Source organism: Teleopsis dalmanni, chromosome 2 (genome assembly GCF_002237135.1).
Source record: "Teleopsis dalmanni isolate 2A chromosome 2, ASM223713v2, whole genome shotgun sequence".
Taxonomy (NCBI): Eukaryota; Metazoa; Arthropoda; class Insecta; order Diptera; family Diopsidae; genus Teleopsis; species Teleopsis dalmanni.
In genome coordinates, this window is record NC_051847.1 from 38,724,016 (window position 1) to 38,735,265 (window position 11,250).

Genomic DNA, 11,250 nt, shown 5'->3' on the forward strand with positions numbered 1-11,250 from the left:
GATAAACTATAATTTTTTAAAATTTGATGTATAATTTTCATTATTTGTTTTATCTAAAAAGTCGAAGGCATAAGAAAAAGTCCAACCTTTAATAATTTTACACATATTATATCTAGTAACTATTATGACTCAGTGAAGTTTTTAGAATCATGCTAAATAATAATATCAGACTTAAAGGTTAATAGATGTATTATAAGAAATAAGAGATTTTTAATTTCTTGGCTAGTATAATTATAAATAATTGAAGTTTAATTGAATTAATGAAATTAATTACTTTTAATAATTAATGCAGTTACATATAAAAAGGTTATATTAAAATTTAATTAAAATTTATGAAAAACATTATTAAAAATTGATTACTGATTAATTGATTTGCAAATTAGAAAACATAAAATGCAATTTCTATTCTACTCAAGTAATTATACTTTATATCAGTTGAGTCTAAATGAGGTATGTACATCGATTATTTAAAATATACCTATACGTATATATATCCAATTTTGTACTCCATAAAATTGAAACATTTATGAAACTCCGGTCTTATTAAAAAAATGTTTGATGAAGGAAAGATATGGTATAAAGCAGAACATTTTTTTTTATTAGTTTGTTTGCTTTGGTAGAAAAATTAATGGTTTGTGATTGGTGGTTAACACTCGGTATATATCAAAAATTTTAGACTGTCCAAAAGTTTCAATGGAATGTATACATATAGTGAAATCTTTATAACTTGAATCTCATTAAATTATAATCATCAGATATGAAAAAAATTGCCACTCCAAAGCTGTAATATAAAAAAACAGACTACATACATGTATTGAAATTATCTATTCTTGTTTGTAGAGTTTACTTTAATAATATTACCACTACCAAAAATTTGTTTCAATAAATATCCACTATAAAACTATTGTATAATTTTTATTTAACTATATCTACAAGTCTAAAAATATAGGTAAATATTCGAAATTTAGCAAATAAAAATGTTAGCTTTATATATCAAAATTCTTACTAAGTCGAAAAACCATGAGCTCGAAATTTTTAGCATTTTCCTTCAAATTCGATATGTCCATAATCCACTGTATGTATGTTTTCTCAGACAGTCAATCAATGATGAAGATATTAAACCTTCAAAACTGTTTAACATTTGTTGAACTTCAAGTGTATTGTAATGATGCATTTGGTGGCAAGTAGTAATGAGGCTATAACATATCATTCTTTACTGGCTATATCTATATATACTGGCTGGAGTCGTTAATAATGAGACTGTGAACTTGTAAGGATCAGTTGAAGCACGAAGTTATACGTATTACGAGTTTCGCAAATTTTGATTAATGCTTCGAGATCAGCTAAATATAGATTTAAGGTAACTTTTCTGCAAATATATATCATTTACTACTAGTACAGCACCAAAATTACTAACAGGTTAAGATTCAGTAGTCATGGGCTAACATTTTTATCTAAACAAAATTGAAATGTCTACTGTTAGATTAGTCTATTCTCAAAAGTGGATGGGACTTATGATCTCAATTTGTATGTTTGTTCGGTCTAATCATAGACTAAAAGAAGAATAAAAATACTTCATCTATTGAAAATGCAGCACTATCCGATGGAAGGTATTGTGAACTTCGTTAGGTGCAGTGCAATATTCTACAAAGACCCAGTGGTTTCGGTCTTCGTTCTATATTCTATAATCAGCCAAAACTTTATTTATATTACTATAAAGTCTTAAAGTTCTTTAAAACTCATAATGACACGTTCTGAGATTTCCTTACGTACATTATTATTAAAATTTTATAAATATCTTAATTACCGGTAGTGTATCTAATATAAAAAATAATATAATTTATAACGTGATTTCTAAGTTCAATTGCTCTTTGGCTTAGAACTTGTTTACAAGTTGAGTAATATATGCCGGCTTTTTGGTTTAGAAAAAAACCACAACAATAGTTAAGCCGGTTTCTAAGCCGGCAGCTTGGAATAATTTTTTCATTATAATTATTCAAACGTTTCTGGTGTTCAACTTAAAATATAAAAAGCGCGACTTCAGACTCTCATTAATATGACTTGCATTGCAAATTAATTGTAATGATGAGTTTGACTTTTATAATAGCGATTTTTTGAATAAATTTGATTTAATTGTATTAAATAGTACATACATAATACATAATGTTTAGTTAGTGTAGTAAGTAGATATTTCTAATAAATAAAATAGCACTTAACAAGAAAAATAAAGCAAAAATATGTATTACTTTCTACTTTACATATATATAATTATACACAAGTATAAAACTTTAATTAAAATAATTAACAAAGTCAGTGTTAAAAATCAAAAAAAAAAAAACTCTAACTGGTACGATAAGTTCATGGAATTAAAGATACATTATTAATTGGCTCTAAGCTAGCACCTATTAAATATTTATTATTATTTCACTTTTCATCTACCAGTACTCCACGAACTTATTGTACTACATGTAGGGTATAGTATGGACCGATATATCAATGTCATAACATACATTTATTTATTAAAATTTTTTATTATCTTTTAAGTTTTTAACGGCAAAAAAAAAATAAACAAAGGTTGGGATGGCGTTAAGTTGGACTGGTTTATTAATGATCGCAACTTGTTTTGTCTTGAAGTCAAGCTCAAAGTCCAAATATTTGTCATACGGGTATATCACAAACAGTTCTTATTTTCTTATAATTAAATACAAATTTAATATGTAAATATAATTGTTTAAAATATGCTTAGTTTCAAAGTCCGAGTTTTGCAGACTTAAATGCTTTCTTTATATTTACGTAAGCAATAGCTCTACATTAAGTAGTCGTAAATCAATTTGAATAAATTAAATTTAATAAGTAGAAGAATAAAATCAAAACTTTAATGATTTCAAAAATACAGTTATATTGAACAAATAAATACAATATATCCATTCCATGCCTTCAAAAGCAAAACTATGATTTAAATGGCCTCATTACATTTATTAGGATTCATTTGTTATTACCAAAAATTTTAATCTTTTTTTATTAATAGAATTTTTTGTTAGCCATGTAGGTCTTTCCAGAACGGCCAAACACCTGCTAGCAGTGGTTTTTAGAAATAATTTATTAGTTCGTTAGTCCATATATAATTTTATAAATTTTAAGTGACAGACTTTAAACTTATCAAAATCTTGAAGTAATGACACACTTATTTATAAGCTGAGAGCTCTTATTACTTCATTATTCAAAAATTCCAGTTTTATGGGTTTGAATAGTAATGAAGAAGCAATAACAAATATTTGATTAGTGTTCGAACCCTCCTAGTTTCTTTTCGCCATTAGACGCGTCACATTCGACAAAAAAATCAACTTTAAGTTGATGTGTCTAAATAGCATATATTAATGTTAAGTTTTCAATTAAGACTTTTATAGTCTTAAAGTCTATAAATAAAAATAATAAAAAGGCTATTTAGAAAACATGGATAAGAAATTGTATTTAATTGTTAGTATATTATCTGGTAGCTTTTAAGTTCAAATTTTAAAAGATTGTGATTATAAGCGACATATCCAGTTAATAAATCTGTGATAAGTTCAAGTTGAGTTCTATTTAGATTTAAAAATCTGTGAATAATATTATTGTTGCCGAGAATGAAGTCTTTTAATTGTTTAAAGTCATTAGAACCGGCTCAAAGCTTTACAAATATTTATTATTTAGTGATTCTTAGTACTGCTGCATATAAATACTTAAAAATATATTTTAATTTAGTTAGTTTTAATATATGCAGTAAACAAATGTACTCAGTTGATCATTGTAGACGTGACTAGTTCTTGGGCATGTCCAATAGCCTTCCAAAGATAGCTCATGCAGTGAGTTACTGTTGTCGATTGATAGACACTACCCAGTAACTTCATAATCACTAATAAACTCGTCCATTATGAGATGCTCTCCTATGGCAACTGATGACTCTTTTAACTCGAAACTGTTCTGTCAACAATTGGACCGTCTGCAGGAAGCATCCACCCAGAAATGGCCAGCTTTGGGTAATAGGAGAGTTATTGTGTCCTATTAGGATAACGCCAGGCCACGCACATCGAAAGTGACTCTGGGAGTTTAGTTGGGAAGTTCTTATGCATCCACCTTATAGTCTAGAACTGGCACCAAGTGATTATCATCTGTTCCTGTCCATGGCGAACGATGGACGATTTTACTAGTAAAAAATTCGCTACAAGAGAGGCTTGTGATTTTTTTGCCAATAGGGACGAGAACGCCTCTCTCATTGAAATTACTTTTAAAGTGGCAACAATATTTGACCTAAATTGGATCATTCTAATGATAATATATAAGACTTTAAAAATAATGGATGCAAAAATAATGGATTTCTTTTTACTACACATATTATTTTTGTGGTGGTCAGCTTGCAGTTGCCAGTTGGTAGCACCGAGTAGTGTAATAGCGTTAGTGAATTATTAAGGAAACTCTTTCATTTTTAATTTTTTTTCTTTACTTCATTGCGTTCCCAGGCGACCATTGAGCCGACTGGTGAGTTTCGCACCTCCAAATCAGTTGTGCGTGCTACCGAAGCAGAAGGATTCGCCGTATATGTACGGGTACAACTTGGAGACTGGAATTCTATCAGGTTTAGACACGTGATTTATTTCCATAAAATAGTTAAAGAAAGGAGCAAAGCCCTGACGATGGGTTACAATGTAAGTCCTATAAGCTTTGCACGTAGTGTCAGGTTATTTTTAAATAGGACGCTTTTTACTTGGAGATCAGACGTCTTTTGCAGTAGCTCATTACGAGTACCGACGCTACGTTATGAACTGCGGTTCATTACTCCTCTTTTATTACTTAATGTGTAATACTGATCAAAATTCAATACTAGTTGAGGCCGTTTTAATTTCTATTAAAATTTTTATATTTATTTAAAAAAAAAAAGCTAATATGATCAAAATGTGAAAAAGTCTGTAAATAATGAAATCCAATGCCAACCGCAAAACTGCATATTTTTGTCAACTCAAACTGAATAAACTTAGTTAGAGTTTAATATTAACTTAAATTAAAACATTAAACCACCGCAAATAACTCCAAAGTCAATATGGCCAAAATAAGTAGAAGGAAGCAGATGAGTAAGAAGAAGAAATCCATTTGAAAACAAAATGAGAGTTAATTTTATTTTGATTGTCAACTTTGTCGCGTCAAGTCAGAAAAAATTCTAATGCCAACACTCTTAGCAGCAGATTTCTGCACTTTGGATATCAGCTTGAGGAAAAAAGAAGGATACTGAGATCCTGAGATACTTGCAAGTGTATTTGTGACAAAAGGAGCAGAAAAAAAATGAAAAGTTTTAGAATCCTATTATTTCTTCGCATTTGTAATCTTATTATCCACGAGATGACAGTAAAATTACATTTAGAAAAATGTTGGCTAAAGGAAAACAGTAAAGTGCAAAATAAAAGAAAATTTTATGGGAAACTGAAATTATAAGAAATCTGTAAGACAAGGCAGAATTAAAGAAAAAATCGTAACCGAGCGATGCAAAAGGACCATGGAACCGCCACATTCCAATGCCAAGCGATTTGAAACTTTTGACTTCAAATTAAATTTTATTTTTGCTACACTTCGGAATAAAAAAAAAATTGAACTTTTGCAATTTGTGTTGCTTTCAAGATAGATTTCTTTAAATTTCTTCTGTTTTTTGTTTTTGTATTTTTCTACTTTTATGCTCTTCTAATTTTTTACTTTTTTAATTTGACATCTTGACACTTGTTTGTCTGTTGTCAAAAATTGTGCTTTACGATGTTCATTTCTGCGATTGGAAAATTCGTATATTCTATAACTCCCTTAAGTCCCTATGGGGTAATCACATTTCAATTTGGCTTTATGTGGCTGATTCCATGATAAGAAGAATATTGTACGAATTAAAAAAATTTTTGATAATAGAAAAAATTTCAATTAAATCAAAATATTTTTTTTTTTTAGTGATTAAAAACATTTTTTAAAATAATTTTAAAATGTTTTAAAGGTATTGAAGGTTAGTCATTTTTTTAAATCAAAATGATGATAGAGAAAAAGAATTGAAAAATAGAAAAAATGTTATAGGATATATAATTTAGCTAACAGCACTAGCTTAGAGTATATTCACCTTAGGTAAGGTTAGCTTAAATCGGTGATACCTCAGACTCACTTAAGTTATTTGGTCCATTCGAGTTTCTTCAATTTGGTTTAGGTCAAGTGTTATAGGCTATCTTTAAAATCCACTTAGGGTTATTGGCGGATTCTGGTATCGTACAACACTGCAAAGACAACTTTCTACCATTCGCAAAACCCATTCTGCCCCTTAAGCGGAGATCTCAAGCTCTCAAGCTCCTCAAAAAGTGAGCTCTTAACATTGTTGACCAACGTCACGTATTCGCTGCATAGTAATAAAGTAGATGCGAGGTAATTTCATCACCCTTCTCATGGAACATGGAAAGATTCAATCTTCTCTAAACGGTTGTGAACAATCAATAAACCCACTAATGAAATTGTTGAGCTTCTATTCAATAGAACGATATGCATAGATATGTCTTTATATCGTTGAGTTTTCCTACCTGATATTAAATCGCTTAATAGAAAAGAACTATTCAACAACTGTACCCTAAATAAATCCCTGTACCCTAAGTATATAAATAAAATTATTTGACTCATTTACGAATCGTGAAGGGTTAAATCGTTTTTAGGTAACACAATTCCTTGTCGATGCGTGTTAAAACTTATTCTAAATCAGGTTTTTATAAAATAACCAGATAGTTTTTCTAATCTAAACTAGGTCATCCAATATCTTTATAAAGGCAACAGGGTAAAACGAAGTTTGTGAAGAGTTTTGCTACTGATGAGAGTCCCATATTAATCATTAATGTGTAGAACCCTTGCTATCAGAAGGAATCTGCTATTCTTTGTTAGATGTTATGTGATTACTTTTGCTACTGATGAGAGTCCCATATTAATCATTAATGTGTAGAACCCTTGCTATCAGAAGGAATCTGCGATTCTTTGTCAGATGTTATGTGATTACTTAGATGTCCAAAAAAAAAATAATGGTAGATGCTTTGTACAAAAGACATTCACTGAGACGTCATTAAAATGGTGGAATATGGACAAAATAAAATAATATAATAATGAATTTCTGTTGTTGTAGTTCACTACTGTTCTAAAAATCTCTTTATTATTCTATAATATAATAATAAAATAAAAATTAAATAATATAATAATGTAATAATATAATAATAGCTTTATCGTTTGGAGGAGTACTGGGAATTGCACTATAGATCACAGTTTGAGAGAGACTGTACTTCAAGCTTCTTTTTAGATAGATTTCTCTTTTTTAGTTTGATATATGTTAAGCCTTTTCCGAGTTAGTGCATCTGGGCACATTCTCGCCCATCTCACTGACTAATTTGAGTATTCCTGTTAATAATCTTCGTGATTATTCAATGATTGATCTAAGATCTGCTCACCGCCCCGTGCGGTTAGTGATTAGTCTGAGATTAGATAGTGCTAAGTAGGGTAGTCTGTCGGTTTTCGCATATTGCTTCAGAGCTGGTTATTATATTTAAAGATAACATTTTTTTTATATTATAAATAATATCATTAAATAAACGGATAAATTTCAATTTAATATTGCTTTCAAATTAAATTTAAAAATATTGAGCAGCGCCATTAGTGGAAACCAATAAAGCCACGCGTGGCTAATACAATTTCAATTTAGCAACACTAACACATGCGAGCATTAAGCAATAAAAGTTAATGTGTTTTTGAATAACATTAAAACAAAATAAAGATAAAATAGGAATTCATTTGTGATTTGAAGTTGGCAGCACTTGTTTACACACACACATGCATACACACTTAATATACACATTAAAGCTTGGCTATATATGTATATGCAATGCGAATATGTAAATGAGTTGTATGTGTACGTAATTGCATCAAATTACATAAGCAAATATACCGTGTATGCGAAAAGAGCAGATATTACGAAAACCTTATCCACAAGGATCGCAGCGTACGTAACAAGTCTTAAGGATCTTAACGAGAATTTGATGATGCCGCGAGGAATTAAACATTAAAATATACAAAGTAACAACAACACCAATAACACCAACAACACCAACAACATCAACAACAACAAGGACAGCAAATGGAACAGCAAAACAACCGGAGGTACAACCATAACCAGTAACCCAATCAACAGTATCTGTACAGACGTTACGTTTGTAAGGACATTTCCGTAGGATACGTCTACGTTGGTTTTTTAAACAAAAACTATTAAGAAAAAATAAACAAGATAAAACCGAAAGGGTACGCAAGCATATTAAGCAAAATAATACACAATATAAATGATGAAGTTTCCCATATGCGAGCAAGCAGAGATTACAAAAGAAAAGTATGAAAATATATGTAAATATTAAAAAAAATCCTTTTAAGCATAATACGACTACAGCCACTCAATGTACTGCATATGGCTATGTTAGCAATAAGCCACTAGAAGGTATAAGGCAACACAGAGTATAGGGGCGCACTAGGAGTACGTTGCAGGCAGTGTAGGATTGGTGATGCTGTGATGCTGTTGCTATTAAAACTGTTGCATGCAAAAAGGACACTCATTCAATGTCAAGCGTAATGTGCACTTTTTAGTTGCTTTACACCATTTAAAATTTGTAAGTCTTATCCTTGCAAAAACAAGGATAAAAAAATAAAAAAGAAGTATGCGTTATACGCTTACCGATTATGCATGGCAAAAAAGAATTCAGAGAACTCCATTTTTAGGAAGTAATATCGGTTGTAGATGAAAGTAGAAGAGTGCTGATTATATCTTCTGCTCAAAAAGTACTCGAATTTTGTAAATAAAACACTCAAATTTAAATTTTATATCAAATTTATTTTATCTCCTTCAAAATAAGCTTCTTCTGAAGCAATACACATATGCCAACGCTTAACCCAATCTTCCATACACTTTTCATAGGCCCGTGCAGGTATGGCTTTTAGTTCCTTCAGCGAATTCTCTTTTACCGATTCAATCGACTTAAACCGCTTACCACGATTTAAGTTTCGGGAACAGGAAAAAGTTGCACGGATCCAGATCTGACGAATAAGGTGTCTGAGCGATGACAGTGGTGCCGAGTTTGGTCAAAAAATCGCGTACAACAAGAATTTTCCATAGTAAAAATCGCTAAATGCACTTGAGGTAGTCTCACATTAACAGCTGCTGTAAACAAACTAATTGACAGACTGCGCTCAAATTGACAGATGGTACACCATATGTCAAGAAAGGGTGTACCAATATAACAAAAAAATTTTGGAAAAAGGTCTATTACTTAAGGAGTAGTTAACAAACAACCAAATCCGGATACTTTTTGTTTTTATCTATTTGAATGGGTGGTTGTGAATCTTGATGTGATTAAGATTTTATATAAAGGATTGCTTAGGGATCAACACGAAAAGAAACTTGAACTAGCAAACTAGTCTTTGGGAGTATGAAATCGAGTTTAATCAGAACGGCTTTTGAAGCTAATTGAGGAGCATTCGTTACTAACTCGACCTCAACTAACTCAGTACCTGTTCGTGATATTAAAACACAATCTTGCAATGCACATATAACTGTCGATTTGATACTAAAACTCACTTTTTAGTGCACTATATTCAACTTTTAGGGTTTATTTCGGTTAAGTGTGTATTGTAAAACAAACCCTAAATCTTTCATTGAATTTAACAAAATATAACTCAAATAGGGTCTTCTCTTAGTTACAATTGCCAGTTGTCGTTAGAATATCCCATGCTGGCTACTATTGTAGTGACTAAGTCCTTTACGGTAATTGTAACAAAACACCTCCTTTGCATATGCCGGTATGTTGGTAATGCAGCAAATATGTTAAATTTTAACTTTCTTCTTTATAGTTTCTCCCAGCTTTTTGCAGACATTTTTTTGTATATATTTTGGCTTACGTTGTCATTGTAAGCGACATAATTGCGTAAAAGGTTAAAAAGTAAGAGGAAGTAACATTATCACGTAACGTAAAGGAAGAAGAACTGGAGTTACATAAACGAAACGTTGGTAAAGTGTTCAAATAAGGCGTGCATACAGAAGTCCTTTGGGACATAATCAACGTGTATATATTTGTTTATGTTATGGGACACTTTTTTTCGTGCAGTTCTTAGCGCACCACTGCACATCATCGTAATTTCAGCTAACCGTCCAACCGACAATGCACAGAACCCGTGTCAACAATGACAGCTAATCTCACTGGATGCCTGCGAGTCTACCGAAATTCTTCCATAATAAATTATGTATATCAGTATAATTTTATGTTTATATTTGGAATCAACAAATTATTTTTTGTGAATATTTGATATGGGAAGTGCGATTTATTTCAAATTTATTTTCATTAGTAGAAATGAATTCGATAAATTGATCATTTGTGTGAGGTTAACTAAATCTATTTTTTTTAAAATAAATTATTTCTTTCGCTTTGCCTCAAAGGTAATCATGCTAATAGCTTATAGTTGGTTTCAAAAAATAATTGATTTTAATAGAAAACATAATTTTTAGAAGCTGATTATAATTTAATTTTATTGCAGTTATTATTAACTCCTCTACTTATGAAATATTCATGATAAAATAACTTATATAAAAAGATAATGGAATGACAACTTCAAAACGACTAAACAATATATCGTGATGATTTCCTTCTTGTAGCTCGTAATAAGCATCACCTCTCTTCTTTCCTTATTTGTTATCAGTGCCAAAAAAAATTCTATAAATAAAATGGTTAATTTGTTATCAGTGCCAATAATATCTTTTGGGTATTTTTGGCAGAAGCACATAATCAGTTTTTTTAAACTCAAAAGATTTTTTTTTGCTCTGTGAATCTTAATAATTGTGTGAACGACGTTATAATCTTATGCTGTCTAGAATATTACATCACTCTGAGTTTTTTTCTGTGAACTCCCTGCATGGTTGTTACTGATATTTCAGTATGGTGATATGAAAGACCATTATTTATTAAAATGAAATTGGACGTGAAATCGTCCAACAGTCCAGAACAGTTCAATTGTACCAATGGAGGAGTATGGTTCTCCTGTAGCACTTTTTTATAAAGAGGTTGTTCAAGTATGAATATGTGCCCACTATCTTATCTAGGAGTAATTAAGATATTTAATCCATAACACACTTTTTAATCTAATGCTATTTATTCAGGCACATACGTCGCAATCAATTTTTATTATAATTTT